The sequence below is a fragment of the Filicampus tigris genome, chromosome 2 (genome assembly GCF_054856515.1).
Source record: "Filicampus tigris isolate MCC_2025a chromosome 2, RoL_Ftig_1.0, whole genome shotgun sequence".
Lineage (NCBI taxonomy): Eukaryota > Metazoa > Chordata > Actinopteri > Syngnathiformes > Syngnathidae > Filicampus > Filicampus tigris.
Genome location: NC_141218.1, coordinates 5,919,946 through 5,935,407, shown reverse-complemented (window position 1 = coordinate 5,935,407; position 15,462 = coordinate 5,919,946). Strand labels below are relative to the sequence as shown.

The window sequence follows — 15,462 nt, the reverse complement described above, 5'->3', positions numbered from 1 at the left end:
GATAAGCGGTATCGATAATGGATGGATGGATGTTCTTGATGACAAAGGCATATTACAACTTTAAATTTAAAACTCCAGAGCCACGGAAAATCTTCTAGTTTTAATCTAGTTCTTCTAGAACAGGGGTGGCTGGCCAAATCTGGTTCTCAAGAGCCACAACCCAGCCTGTTTTAGGTTTATCCCTAGGTTTATCATCAGACTCATTATCAGCTGATGATTTGAATCAGGTGTGTTGCCGTAGGCATACACATAAAACAGGCTGGATAGATAAATGTTTCTCTTGAGCAATGAAAAAGTTATCTTTTAGACCCAAGAACCATTTTCAGCAAAAATATCTATCAGACTAACAGTATTTAGACTGTAAACCAATAGGAAACCGGTATTTTCGTCAGATGTGTCCAGTTTTACACTGCTGCAAAGGCTATACGCTAAATAAGTACAATTTTCCATTAATGGACTTCGGTCATTCTTGATGGAAAAGATATTCTCTTGGATGCTAGAGCAATGGAAAACTATTCTTTGTATAGACGTGTCCAGATGATTTTATGCTGTTCCAGACCACTGTGCATTCTAAAACATCCTCACATTGACAATCTTTCGGAAGACTCTCCACTCATGCGGAACATCGTGAAAGATCCTAGTGGTGTCTGTAGTGCAAAGATGACATTGTGACATTAGCTGTTGATAAGAGGCAAACACGGAACTCTATGCCAAACAAAAAGGAGGGAGAAAAAGGATTAATGGGAGCCGGATCCTCCCCTGATGTCAAACGAGGGCTGCGGAATGCGTGAAGCTTCACAGCCCACTGGCTTCCATCAGGGCTCCCGCTTCATAATGAGCCATTGTTTGCTGTTTGCTGTTTGCGGGCTCATCAAATTAAATTGCAAGGCTCGCTGATTCCGCCAACAGTTTTTTTTTTCCTCTTATTTTAGTCATAGCAACACTGGCAGAAAAAAAAAAAAAATCCTGTACGAAAGAGGAAATGTATTACAACCAGCCCGTGTTTATCCATTATCCAACCCGCTTATCCTCACGAGGGTCGCGTGAGTGCTGTAGCCTATCCCAGCTGTCTTTGGGCAGTAGGCGGGGCACACCCTGAACTGGTTGCCAGCCAATCATAGGGCACACATAGACAAACAACCTTTCACAATCACAATTCACAAAATTTAGAAAATTTAGAGTGGTCAGTTAACCTACCAAGCATGTTTTTGGAATGTGGGAGGAAACCGGAGTACCCAGAGAAAACTCACGTAGGCACGGGGAGAACATGCAAACTCCACACAGGAAAGGCCAGGGCCAGATTCAAACCCACGGCCCCTGCGCTGTGAGGTAGATGTGCTAACCAGTCAAGCCCGAGTTTAGTACCAATAAAAATAGAAGTAAAAAGATCTAAACTTAATTACGAACTTATGATGATAATAGTGTTCCTTCTGAGTGGCGGATCAAAAGAGGCATAGTATGGTATTGCGCCTGCGGGACCTTATTGAGCCACCATAAGTGTGTTTGGAGTTAAGAGGCTTCAGTCTGCTCAATCGACACCACATTAACCTTTAAGTCCATCAATAGACACCACAGACATGCCAGTGAGTTTACTGCGTGTCACTGCGCTTGATTTATTTCAGGCCACTTGACACCGTACCCTGCGGTCAAAGGGCCGTCCAATCTACATGTATCCCAATGGGCATTCTTCTACTGCTAGAATGCCGTACAAACTCCAAAGTCTCTGAGAAAGATGCGTTTACGGATTTTCCATTCTTGTTTTTCGCCAGTTTTTTTTGGGGGGGGGGTATTTTTGCTGAGTTTCCATTATTTCCTAGAAAGGGGAAAATGAAAAGATTAATACAAGAAGTGGTTGATGCCACATAAAAGACGAGCGGCACGGAGTCGTTGCGGCGGTCGCCAATCTTGACGTGTCATCACATCGCTTAATTTCACACTTGGCTTGAGACTTTGTGATGCAACGCCGTAGCCATATTGCCGCGTCCAGTCCAATCACGCTCACATTGGCTTGTATTATATGAGATGAACATTACCGAAATATAATATATTTCAGAATACTTTTAACATTTGAAAAATATGAGGAATTTTTTTTTTTTTTTTTTGTGCCATCTCCACTAGCGTTACATGGACAGTTTTTGCTGTATTAGAGACCTTGAAGAGAAGACAGTCCGTCCGCCTCCTGAGTCCAAATGTGTTGCCATTTACTACATTTGCTGCGTATGCAGTTTTGCATGAGGAAAAGATCCAGTTTTCAAGAGGAAAAAAGGGAGCATTAGGAATGACTTCCACACTCATGGACCATAAACATGGGCGCAAACGCAGATCAATGAGATTCTATTACCGTCCTATCTCATTTCCCCACAGCTGAATTGGAAATGGGCTGGAGATGGATCGTGTCATTACCAATTCCTGCCGATCCACCGGAGCTGCAGACGGTTGCGTGTGTGTGGAGGTGTGTGAGTTTTAGCGTCACGCAAGGAGGTGAGTGGGAGTTCATGCCGCCATCTCAAGCATTGCCCATGCCGTACAGGCTCAGAGAACGTTTCCCTTTGCTGCCGGGTGAGAGTGGAAAGAGAAGGCAACCAACACTAGGTTAGTGTAAAAATAAAATAACTACCATCATAAGCAGATATGACAAAAGAAGTTATAATGTGACTCACAATCTTTACAAAGGTGTAATAATAACAGAAAACATAACATTTACAGTGCATTTGGAAATTAATCGTCATTTGTTTTCTTCACTTTATGTTACAGCCTTATTCCAAAATTGATTCCACAAATGTTTTCCTTTTTTTTTCATCAGAGTTGCAAGTAAAATTTTCTCGAATTTTTTGCATTGACTCCTAATCCGCCCTTGTTTTTTTTCTCTACCACATCAGGTTTTCATAATAATAATAACAATAATATGTATATATATATATATATATATATATATATATATATATATATATATATATATATATATATGTATATGTATATATATATATGTATATGTATATATATATATATATATATATATGTATATGTATATATATATATATACATACATATATATACTTATATATGTATATATATATGTATATATATACACATATATACACATATATGTATATATATATATATATATATATATATATATATATATATATGTATATATGTATATTATCATGAAATATGGTAAGGATCATGATAATTTGAGTTACAAGTATGGCCATGGAATTAATACATTCATATCGCAAGTCACCACCATATTGAAAAATGAGTATTTGTGAGTTTTTTCAATTATTAAATGTGCATACAGTTTTTTAAAATCAGATCAGTTTGGGATGTGTAAAATTTTGACGAGCGTAAAATATTTTTGGGATGGCACCATTTAGGAGTGGTTAGCATGTATGTTTGCCTCAGTTCTGAAAATGTCTGTTTGAATCTGGCCTCCGACCTTCCTCTGTGCATTTTTAATTAAATGGATTAAAAAGATACATTCAATTTTGGAATCAATCTAACATAACAAAAAGTGAACAAAGTGAAGTGCTATCAATATCTAGGTCTAATGCGTGTGGCAACGGTAAATGTAAAGAGACAGAAGTAGATGTTAAAACAAAATACAGGGCACACTGATGAGGAGAATGGCCTGTGCCATTTACGGTTTAAAAATGGCTGCTTCTCTCACCAATGAGTGCTTATCTTTTTGCGGAGTGCGTTGCACACTCGTCCGTCTGGCAGGGCTTCCCACCACCAGTGAAGATAACAAAAATAATTACCTAGCAGTGGACAAGTGTTTGGCGCGAAAGGAATGAAATACCACAAACGCCCTGCCCTGGCAACCAACAGTTTGTTTATTTGTCAAAATGTCATTTTTTCATGGAGCTAAGGCCCTCCCCATCACAAATAGCAGCAATGTTCCAAGTTGACATGCAACATGAAGTATGATAAGGCATTTTTTAAAACAAACACATATCTAATATTTTCTGATTGGTCCATTTTGCCATGATGGTGATTTCGACGTATTTACAATTCTTCGCTACCTCCACCCCCTGAAGCTGATGGATGGTGCCGACTTCAACAACTTTCGGGTTGCGCGTTGGCAGCATGGACTTATATACGACTGTACTAACAATTGCCCCCTTGCGGCTGAAGCCCGACAGCAGCTATCTTATGCTGCCACTGTTACCAACAACGTATATTATTTTTTCACTAAATACCGTTTTCAGTATATGTTTCATGCTAAAATCCTCTAAGGAGAAAGGAGAGCCTCTCAAAGAGTGAACTTACCTGTTTGCATCGACCATTCAGAATATATCGCAGTATCGTGAATTGTGATTTACAGAGGTTTTGTCCTGATAAGTCTTTTCTTTAATTTCATTGTTCATGGTTCTGACAGCATGATGCAGACAAATCTTTGAGTAGCTCGCGGAGATATTCCTTGGAACAGTAAATTTATAATCGCATTCTTACTGATGAAATGTGCATGAAGCGCTTCTCCCAGACGTATTTGTACAACAGTTTGCCATACACCGTGGCATTTTCGCCATGGAGACAGTGGCAACGTAAGATGGCCGCAGTGAGAGCTGGGTGATATGGAAAAAAAATCGATCACAATGAAGGCCATTTTATATCACGATAAAGATATACCACAATGTATTTTCCGTTATTCTATAAAAATTTAAATTTACAACACACTGACTGCTTACCTTTTCTCACTTGATTTTTTAAGTGACATTAAACAGAGCCATATCAAAGGAGAACTACATCCAGTAGTGATGTTGTATAAAATTATCAAACGTAAACAAAAGAGACTCAATAGCTGACATATTTATGCACACGTGTAGATCTGCAATTAATCAATCTGAATAAGAAGCATAAAAAAACTGTTTCAGACACCATGTACCTTCTTTTTCACACAGTGTACAATAAGGCTTTAAAAACATCCTGTGTAGTAAGGTTTTAAAAAGAATATGTACAGCACAGCTTTTTAAAAATGACCATGTACAGTAAGATGGTAAAAACAACAACCTTGTAGAGCAAGTGTTTCTCTTAATTTAGCCACAAATGTACTGAAATCTGGGCCTGATATGGTTGTAGCTATTCTATTGTATGAATGGCCACAGATGGATATCCAGACGAATTGTACATTCTGCCATTTAGTGGAAGAGCATTTCTTTGTTCTGCCTGTCTGCCTGCCTGCCTGCAGTAAATCATTTTAAGATCAATTAAGTGAAATTGCATAAATTTCCTGCCGCACCCTCTATCTCTCATGGCACATGAATGTCCCGAGGCACAGTGTGGTTGGGGACTAAATGTTAGTGTGTCATGTCACTGGACTAACTGAATACGCATGAATAGTGATTTAGCACATGATGCCTCAACACAATGTATGAGATGTGGCAGAAAACTTTGAGACGCATTTCAAACACAATCAACATTTTTTTCCCCTTCACAATAATCCTCCTGGAGTGTGACACACTATGCCGGCCTTCACTCCCACGCTTTCAAACCCTCCTGGAAGGGTTCTTCCGGGATTCTCCACACAGACTCCATCACCATCATCTTGATAGATCCCATTTATGATCCCAACGTGCTTAGAAAGACAAATAAAACACAAACAAAGCCAGGACGAGTGAGTCTGGAGATGATTTCATCGCAGCAATGTTCTTCTCAGCCAGGAAGTTTCAGTTGCGCAGGGCATTACTAGTAGCCGGCGTTGTCCTGCCGCAACTCTTGCCTCTTCAGCGCACCGAACCAAGCAAACACAAAAGGATCTCTTCGTATACGTGCAGGTTGACCGCATGGTATACAGTATATTGAAAGAGAACACACGTTCGGGTTTTAAACATACTGCGTCTTTTGTGACACCGGTCCAGAAATGTTTGACATTCGAACAGTATTCTACAGATCTATAATGTCAGCAGAATTTCAGGTCAAGTGTACTGCAGCGGGCCTGACAATCGCCGCGATGGAAAATGAAGAAATATCACCCGTCAAGAACCACTAAACTTAAAATACAGAGTGCCATATATTACCCCGATAAAGTGCTATTGTTAAGCCCGGCCACCTAATGACAGGAAACTGATAAGCGGGTGTACCGTGTCATCGCCGATCTAAAACCAAAATAGATTCAATTAATCATTTGAATGGCTATTAGAGAAGAAAGGGAGAGTATGGGAGGGGCTTAATGAAGAATGATTATGGCTGAATTATTAGGATTTGCTCTGGGAATTACCACACCAAAGTTAGCTTCTCAGCTGTTATTTGTATTGTGAACTGCAACATGCCAAGCCACAGGGGGCCTCCTAACACATGTGTTATATTCCTCTCAGTATGATGCAACACTGGAAAAGTGCCAATCAAAACTGAAATCATACACACGGGTGGGCGATCTGGGAAAAATAAAATAAATAGCTTGATATTTTTGCAGATAATATTTTTGCAATCATTTGACGATATTCCACAAAAAAATCTTACCTGCTTTTCAGAACAATTATGGATAGACAATGTTTCTGAACAACAGCAATAGTTTATATTTTAAATTGCTTCGTACAACAATATACTGCAGTAATATTTAACAAAGAAGAAATTCAAATTATATTCTGGCTATATAGGGTGTTTTCATTGATTTTTGTGAATATTTATGTCACTTAAATGTCTCCTATTACTCCATAATCATCCAATCCAGAATCAGTTCCAGGCTCTCTCTCACTGAGACGGGACATTCCTAAATATTTGAAACAAAATTGCGTTCCTTCGGCTGAGTCACATGACTGAATCCTGCACGCTGATTCTCAGAATGACGGCTTATCACTTCCTCTTCCTTTGCCGTCCATGCACGCTGATTCGCCAAATGAGGATTTCATTACTTCTTCCCACATTTCAGCCAATCAATTGACCCAAACGTGTTTGTTTTTTAGACAGTATTAATACTCAGTAATTTAACATTGCACCCTCATCAAAAAACTAACTAACTAAAGACATTATGTCTCATCTCTGATGTATTGTAGTCTTTCCCAACACTCTCTGGCACTCTCTGATCTTGTGAAGAAAAAAAATAATCAATAGCTATAGTCATTACTGTAGTTTGACTGAATTATTATTTTCGGAAAACATTTCATGAGCAAACTGTTTACGTTCCCGTTTCACTACGCCCACTTTAACGCTGCTTTTGTTCTCTCTGTTGGCTCCAGTTAACATGTTGCTCCACAACCACATTTCATTTCCTCTCTTGTGTCTTAGTCTGCCCTCCAGTGCTGCTCTTTTGCTTTTCACTGGTGCAATCTCGCTTCCACAGAGGCCAAGTAGAAACAGCGTTTCTGGCTTCCAAGCCCTACGCCATTCGAAGCGGCCAATGCGCTCGCTGCCATATCGCCAGAACGTAAAGTATACTTGTGACTGCCTGTTTGACTTGTTGTATATTCACAGCCTGCCAGCTATGAGGTACTGACAAATGACTGCTAAATGCAAGACGGTTGCTCACCAATTCAAGACGGCAACCATATTCCCACATTGAATCTAAAGTCGTCAAACAGAACAGACCGACGCAAAAGGCACCTTCTGATCTGCACCCTCCTACTTGTTCATTTCACAGACGGTTAAACGTTACGAAGATTATTTAATTAAATAACCGCGTGCGCAGCCCAATGACGGAGGTCGACGGAGTGGTTCGTTGACGAGCCATTGAAGGACGCGTGTGACAGAGATCTGGCGATGTCCACATAGCCTCGTTAATTAAGCACATGCACGCAACATTTTGCGAGATGTGTCTCGTCAAATCTACTATGACTGGATTGAGTACAATCTGTTCCATGTAGTCCTTGCCAGGCACCCTCGACAAAGCTTTCTTCTCCCATGGCCACTATCGTGCCATTTATTGACTGGAACACGCGGGCCTATTGTTGGGGTGTCATGGCGCCGCCCGCGTGCTCGAAAAGCGACAAATCCCTGTAGGCTGTCAACGCGGTCCCGTTGTGCGGCATTAGTCTCTGTGGAGAGTAGTGGCGTTAATGCTGACAAACACTGCAGAGTGAGCATCATTTAACTTCACATCCATTAAAGCCTGTGCCAATAGTCAGTGGCGGCATCGCTCACTGACAGGGTCACTCGGCATCAGCGGTAATAAGAAGAAGTTAAAAAGGTTTGGCCGGTGCATACTAAAGAGTTTTTCCCTGCTTCTGGGGTCTAAACCCTGTCCAAACGAATGGCAAACATTTCATTTCAGGATTGCAAACCTAATTATTCCTTGTTGATGTTGCTGGAGGGCACTCGCTGTTTGATTTCCAATTTACGAGTTAAAATGATTTCACGCCCCTTTGGAAGTCAGGTATGAAGATGCTGATTTCCTTGTCACAGCCAATAAGTAAATTGACACTAAATTAGAGGATCCCTGATGGATGGGTGAGACATTTGAATTGGGACATGAAATATGAATCCCTGGAAATTGACACACTTGCTGACCCGTTCCCATGTGCATAGCATAAAGGTTCTCTTTGAATAGCTACTGTCTCATAAATATGTCATAGGAGCAACCTATGACCAATTCCGTGATGTGGGGGCACCAATGAAACTAGCACAGCTAATCTGCACATTTTCATGCATCATTAAAACATCAGTCCAGAGGTGCGGGGAGAAGGTCATGTCAAAGTAGTATGACGTCACTGTCTCCATGCTAACTCAAGATTTCCAGCAAGAGTGGTTGTCTTGCTGCTACTACTCACTCAGGATGACCACAGTATTGTTACGATCCCGACAACATTTGGCTCAAATTCACTCTTATTGCGGTAACGCGGTCAGACTGAGGCGCTGTCACTGCGGTGAAGTACATCAACTGGATAAACAAAGTCTTAAATTTCAAGCTGGTAGCAACTATGAGCAAGCATGTCAAGAAAGGGAAATGAAGCAACAGTGGAAACATTTACATTCAATGACTTGCATTTGATGATATGTGTGAAAATTCAAAGGGTTCTTTTTGGCAAACCTTTGATGGGCCTGACAATTGGTGACACACCTAAATAATCCAATAATTAAACAGGGCTTGTGTACATACTAAACTTTTCCGCCTACCGAGACATTTTGGATGATTGTTTTCTTCCAACTTTAACCCCAACCATAACCAGCTCGGGGAAGGCCCGTTTCTGTTCCAGTGACTACACCCCGGTGTAAAAAATAAAGTAAGATGGACTAAAAGAAGCAAAACTACGGAATACTGTATCAATAGTGTAAATATATCTACAGTACAAACCTGATGGAGGACAAAGTTTGCAATCACGGTCTTAGGTCTAAAATAATACTTTGAAATAGACATTTTCCCTAAGTGGGCGAGTAGAACCAGGGTGGGCTTTCGTAAAGCTAACAATTAAAACTAGCAAAGAGAATTAGCACAGTGTAAGCATGTCATTAACTGGCAGGGACGTGAAAACAATGTGGGCCTCCAAGGTGGCATCCAAAGATAGGCCTCAAATCCCCCCTTCCTAGCACAGTTACGTAGGTGGCTGCCCTTCACCGGAGCTTCTCGAGGATAATAATCCACAAAGGATTTGGAACGTTCTTGATATGGTTTAGACACTTCCACAACATAAAGCTTTTTGCCCATGAATTTGGAATGACTACGTTTGTGAATTGTGCACTTGATTTTCCGTACACAATTTACAGCACCCATACGCACAGCCATGGAGAGAAACATAAATGGTACCCCCAGTCACACATACTACAAAAATATTGTATTGTGCAGTACACATAATACATATAGGCCATTCATAGTATACACTAAGTCATAGGAAGCATTTTCAATCCACATTGCACATCCGCTATAGTAAGGCGTAAGGCATTCCTGGATAAGGAAGCCACAACAACATGCCAACGAACTATAAAGGCCAAATTCAAAATAAAGTCTTACAAAATATTACATGGACGTCAAACCCTTAGTAGGATTTTATTTTAAGTTAGCCCTATCAGGCCGCGGAGGCTGGCTCGACTTGTCTTCTCGGCTCGCTTTTCTCCCGGTTTGTATAGCTACCATCATCAGCACAACGGCATCCTGACATGTTATTCAATTGCTAATCAATTACACTAAGAAACCAAAGTTAATTACGCTGTCATCGTATGATACGGCACAAGTCCAAGCGTTAGCGGGAGTAAACATTAACATCTCTCGCACGAGACACAAGGTGCGTTCCAACATTGTCAGAAATTTTATACTCGGACTAACAAAAGTCCATCGATGCATTAGAATTTAATAACTGCAAATATCTAAAAAATGTGGGCATTCTATCAATCTATAAAAGCTGATATATACAGTATCAAAAAGAAGGAGGGGGCGAAATCACTTTTGTATTTTACTAAATTGCAATCAGTGGTCCATCTAGACACTTATGTTTATAATACCTAATCAAATAACTAGGCTTCCATCCTCCATTCTAGCAGTGTAAATAATAACACATATTTGGGTGCCCTCAGACTTTTGTACAGTGCTGGATATATCTAGAAACATCAGTAGAGTGTAAACAATGTAATGTTTCGTCTTCAACTGTTCAAAAGTGTTTGAAAATGTTGAAAATTATTTTTTCTATTTTATCAAAAGAATCTTATTAGCAGAGGTGGGCATTCCGTCAGATTGGCGGGCCAGTCCGTCAGCCCGTTTTTCAGACCAATTATAAATGACGGGACACTATTTAAAAATGAGGGACTGAGCACTCACGAAAGTGGATTTTCATCCGTCATTGTAATCGTCACCAACTGGGTCCCTGACAGATCGCTCAGTTGTCATTGATGGATGCCAGTTTTGCTGCTGTTTTTTGCGGGGTGGTGGTGGTGGTGGTGGTGGGGGGGACCAACTGACTGACCGAGTGACGGAACGACGGACTTAACTGAAGTACTGACCAGCTGACGATTACAATTCGGTTCATCACGAAAATGACGGACTGACGAATGTCGGGAGGGGTAACCCGGCCACTTATGGATGAGGAATGACGGACTAACAAAATTTAGTAAAATGCCCACCTCTGCTAATTAGTATCCTTATAGTGTTTTTTTTCATTAATACAAATAGCTGTCAACGATTATTTCACAGCTTTTTACTGATGTTGAAAGTTTTTGCTATGGATCGTTTCATTACCGCAATCTATTTTATGCAGGTATAGTTGGAGTCAAAATTTTGGTATTGTGAAAATACTAGTTGCTACCGATCCATTTTGAACAAACCAGGCACTTCATCCCACAGCCCCAAATCTCATCTCATCATCAAGGGGTATGAGACCTATGAAACCTGGCGCAGGTACTGCCAGAGGCAGTGATAGATGGGATAGAGGGACTCAATACTCACACATTCCAGTCACAACAGATCATGTAAAATGAAAAGCTCAGGTATGCTTTGCTGTCTTTTCTTCATTTTCAACTGATTATTAAATTAAAATAAGTTGGGGTTTTTTTTTTCTTTGATTTCAACATTTAAATCTTCGGCAATATTTTCTTTTTAACACAAATTAAACAAAAATGAATTCTATGTTGTATAAATAATACAAATTAAAAAAAATATGTATCAAAATAAAGAATAAACCTGCTTTTGTTAATACAGTATATCACTCTTATAACATTTATCACTCAAAACTGGTGCGCCTTTAAATTAGTCCCCTTTAAACAGACACTAAACTTTAAATATCTAATCCGAAGCAGTACTGAGGAGGCAGACTTGATTGATTATGACGCTAGGCAGGCTGTGAAGTTTTGGTTGTCCCAAGGGGAAATATTTTACAAATATCATACCTTGAGTCACTGTCAATCTTAACGTCATGCCGCGCTTCGCTAAAAAGGTTGCGGCCAAATCCTACAACCAATTTTAAAAGTTGGTATCATTGTTGGTATCTAGAGGCTGAGCCCTAAAAACAAAATAGACAATGATTCACAAAGCATTGTAACAGTTCGTTATTCTACCCATCCATACATACCGTACACTCAGGCATACAATAGATGCAGAACATGGCATACATCAAGTTTTCCTTACAACGCATGCAGTAGTATTACTACAGTGTAGTGAACACTTGCGATACTGTAAATAGCCATACATGCATGCAGACAGCAGTGCCATTGCATTGTAGTGATGACTTTCTGTAGATAAGCATAAATATTGAATATATATATACACTTGGCCAATCATTTTCTCGTTTACACTAACAGTACTATTTATTGTATTGAACTGCACACTACAAGTCTCATTCATACCATCAGACAATTTTTTATTCTTAAAGACACGGTAGTGTTCCATTGTATTGCATAAAGAGTATGTGGTAGCTAACTAATAACACTTTGGAATTATGTTAAGTGTTTGTTGCAATTCTCCACAGAGGCAGTGTAGTACAATAATCATCCCCTGCTCACTCGCTACAGGCTGAGACTTACCAGACCTTTCAGAGGAGGTTGGTGCTGTATGTCTTTGTAGTCCAAAGCTCCCCTCATCTCTCTGACTCTTAAGTAATATCACAGGTCTGACTCAAACGTCTTAGAGCTACACCTCCCACTAAACCTTCAAATTAAGAGACCCAATGTGTATCACTGATATTCATTAGTCTAAAAACCTACGTACGGAACAATCAGCGGCAAGTACATGGTATAAGTGCACAAAGCATTAAAGCTGTTCTCCTGAGATGTGCTAGAAGTACTTCCTTCATAATTAGGATAATTCTATTCTGTCCATACCGGGAGCCAAAGTGGATGCGAAGCCATTTTCGCAGTAGTGTTCATTCAGAGTCCATCAGAATCTAACATACGCATGCGCACTTCAGCACTTTCCAACTCTTGTTTTGGGAGCACACTTGAATGGGAAATGCAGAAAAAGATCTCAATTTTGTGCCTGACTCACACATGTGGCCTAACAATATTTCACCCAACTTGAACTGTGTGGGAAGACGATTGGGTGAGTCATGCACGGTAGCTTGGGTTGGCACTTGGCTACACTATCAAGTGAGTACTTTTGCATTTTGTGTATGACGGCATCCAGAAAATGTGTGTCGGGAAGTATGAGAAGTGGAAAACCACTTTGATTATGCTTATACAAACTGATATAGTCACAAAACAGGGCAGGGTATGAAAGCATTGTAATTATCTAACAATCATGCTGTCAGAAAGTACTCATACTTTCCCTTGTGGGTTTCTCCAAACAGGAAATTAGTCGACTGACTTCACCACTATTTATCATCTGCTACTGCAGTAACATGCCTTTAGTCACAACTCCAAGACAAAGTTCATTTCTGTCGCTCAAGGAACAACTAACCACAAGTTCTGTTGTAGCAATATTTTCTAGACTGCATTAAGTGCGTGGGAAAGATCTCTTGAAAGAGGAGACACGTGGGGTCTCTTCTGATTTACACGGCAAGCTGCTGCAATGCATACCGAATTCGAGCCACCTTGTGACCGCTCCAAAAACTGCTGCCGCAGTACAAAAACAAACATGGACAACGGGCCACATGCTGCTTTACCAAATCTAAAGACAAACATGTGAACACAAAAAGCAGCCTGTTTTGTTACATTTCTTTGACCATTTCCCAAAGCCAAATTGTTGTACCAATGTTCCCCTAAAGGAAGTGTAAGCAACATCAGATAAAGTGTCAAGCCATTCAGGGCGATGGAGACTATTCCATTTAGCTTCATTTTCACAAGAGAAGCATCCTAGGCTCCATCAAAATAAATCACCTCCAGATTTTGAAAATTGCGGGGAATCACAACTACAGAGTCTAAATGGCAAAGTCACAGGTGATATTTTAATATTGGGGGAGGCTTTAAGTGCAGGGCAGGTGGAACAACATAGACATGGCTGTTTGACAAAGATAAATTCTGTTTTACCCGAGTAACCTGAGGCTACAAAGCAAAAAAATAAATAATAGGGACATTTGTGGGATGGAAGGTTGCCAGATCCGGTCGTGAGCAGATGCACAGGAAAAAAAATAAAAATATAAATAAAACGACTTGCAGATGCCAGTGTGGTGCCTTCTGTCAGTGACAAATAGCAGCTTATTTTACTGCGAGCCGCAATGAGCAGTGCTGTTGCGAAGCGATCGATAAATCTATCGCCTCCACTCTGTTCGGCCACCATTAATGACTGATTTTCCCGGTGGACTTATTGATTCACATACACCTCCGTAGCCATAACTTTTTTTCCTAATTGCATGAAAAAAAAGCATGTTGATCGCTCTTAAGTCAGAGGGGATCTTGTCGAATCTATGCAAAAGTACCTCACACAAGCCTGAGGCATCATCCCTGAGGGCAACTCAAATGCATCATTTTGAGTCACACTTGCCCTCTCTAAGAAGCTCAGATAGTGTCGAGAGCCGCAAAGGGTGGCCACATCTCGTGGAATTGTCTTCACAGAACAAATGACTGCATTTTGTCTTGGTCTAGCAATGGCTGGAGTCACGGTACGTGGGACGTTTGAGCAGTGGATGCTATGATATGAGCATAAAACAGGCTCACTACTAGCAGGAAAATTGACCTGTCAGCTAATGAAAAGCGATTTAACACCCGTCTACAGACTTTCTGTACGCACTCATTCTGTTTAAGCCCACAAGAAAGAGCGTGATGGAAATTTGGACGAACAGCAAGGACTGAACAGGTGAGGAAAATCAGGAGACAAAAGGGATGAACTACCTCGGATAAAATGAGGCAGAGTGTGCAAAGAAAGCGCAAGGGTGGTGGTGGGTGTGGGGGCTGGATAGAGGAGATCTCCAAGGCTCATTACTTCCCTCCTGGCATGCCAAGTGCTGACCCAGCAGCACTGCGGCCCTCCATCCTTCTCTATGCCCTTCAACCCTGTCCCCTGGCAGGTGATCGAGCCGCGTGTTTTCAGGCGAACCCGCAGCCCACCCATTTGCGCCGTAACTGCCATAAGGCATCGCTGGATGGTAGTTATCCAAGAGCTTTTAAGGGTGGCCGATGGCTACATTAACAAATGACTATTTAGCTTAATTCAAGCGCTGTTCAGGATTTACTTGGAGGGTTTGACCCCTCTTTGGCTAAATGATGGCCCCTGCGCCGATGGCTTGGTCAGGGCAAATTCACAGTGGCACTCTGCGCATTCCAGCATCCGCCGACGTGTGAACTGAGATCACTCCACACTGCTTAACACTTATTAAACAGGGCAGCATTGACTAGAGGCTGTGCACAAGTTTGACGATGAGGCGTGAAAGCAAAAGGGACAAAATTAACGCAGTCAAAACAAAGAGCAGAGAGGCTGAAATTGGCTAAACGACTTTTCTTTTTTTTTTTTTTATTGTAATGCAAAGTCAACATTATCACTTTGTTAAGCTTGGAGAATTCCAAGAAGTTAACATGACATCACGCGCTCAGATACTACTGTATCCTTCTCGAACATGATCATAATTTATACCCTTCGGAGGCTATTGAAAATACTGTAATATAGTTTAGGGTATGTATGCGGAGACATACTGAACATACCAGACTTAAAGACCACTTTAATGGTTTTCTGCA

At 40.7% G+C, this 15,462-nt stretch overlaps 1 long non-coding RNA gene across 1 annotated transcript in view; it reads right to left on the bottom strand.

Moving 5' to 3' along the window:
• Positions 1-1,608: 1,608 nt before the first annotated feature.
• Positions 1,609-15,462, bottom strand: part of LOC147151052 (uncharacterized) — a 44,380-nt gene continuing 30,526 nt past the window's right edge. Inside the window, exons 6-7 of the long non-coding RNA XR_015083385.1 lie at positions 2,404-2,552; positions 1,609-1,813 (exon numbers count right to left, since the gene is read on the bottom strand). This is a non-coding gene — a long non-coding RNA (uncharacterized LOC147151052). The remainder of the gene's footprint in view (positions 1,814-2,403; positions 2,553-15,462) is intronic.